This window comes from Corvus brachyrhynchos, unplaced genomic scaffold, assembly GCF_000691975.1.
Source record: "Corvus brachyrhynchos isolate BGI_N302 unplaced genomic scaffold, ASM69197v1 scaffold869, whole genome shotgun sequence".
NCBI lineage: Eukaryota > Metazoa > Chordata > Aves > Passeriformes > Corvidae > Corvus > Corvus brachyrhynchos.
The window spans coordinates 79,103-79,774 of record NW_008239788.1 but is presented as its reverse complement, the minus strand read 5'-3'; positions in this window follow the sequence as shown (position 1 = coordinate 79,774).

Genomic DNA, 672 nt, shown 5'->3' with positions numbered 1-672 from the left:
TGCTGTCACCCGCTGTCACTCGCTGACACCTGCTGGCACCTGCTGTCACCCACCGTCACCCACCGTGGGGCAGCCAAGCCGCCACCAAGTCCCCAGAGCCTCTGCTCCACCGTCCCTGTCCCCGTCCCCATCCCTGTGGGTCCCTGTCCGTGTCACCCCATCCCTGGGTGTCCCCAGCTGTCCCCATGTGTCCAAGCTGTCCCTGCTGTCCCCAGGTGTCCCTGCTGTCCCTGTGGTCCCTGTGTGTCCCCAGCTGTCCCTGCTGTCCCCCAGGTGTCCCTGTGTGTCCCCAGGTGTCCTCGGGTGACCCTGTGTGTCCCCTTGTGTCCCTGTGTATCCCCGCTGTCCCCAGCTGTCCCTGTGTGTCCCATGTGTCCCCGTGTGTCCCAGCTGTCCCTGTGCGTCCCCATGTATCCCCGCAGTCCCTGCTGTCCCCAGGTGTCCCCAGGTGTCCCCAGGTGTCCCCATGCTCACTTGATCATCTTGTAGAGGTCGGGGTCGCTGATCTTGACGGTCCTGGCCACGTTCCAGGACACGTGGATCATGGGCACGATGGATTTCACGTTCTTCACCTCGTTCCACTCATAGCGCTCCCGGGCCAGCTGGTACTGGTACGCTGGGGACAGCGGGGACAGCGGCGCCGTCACGGCCACCGCACCCCCGGCACGGCCA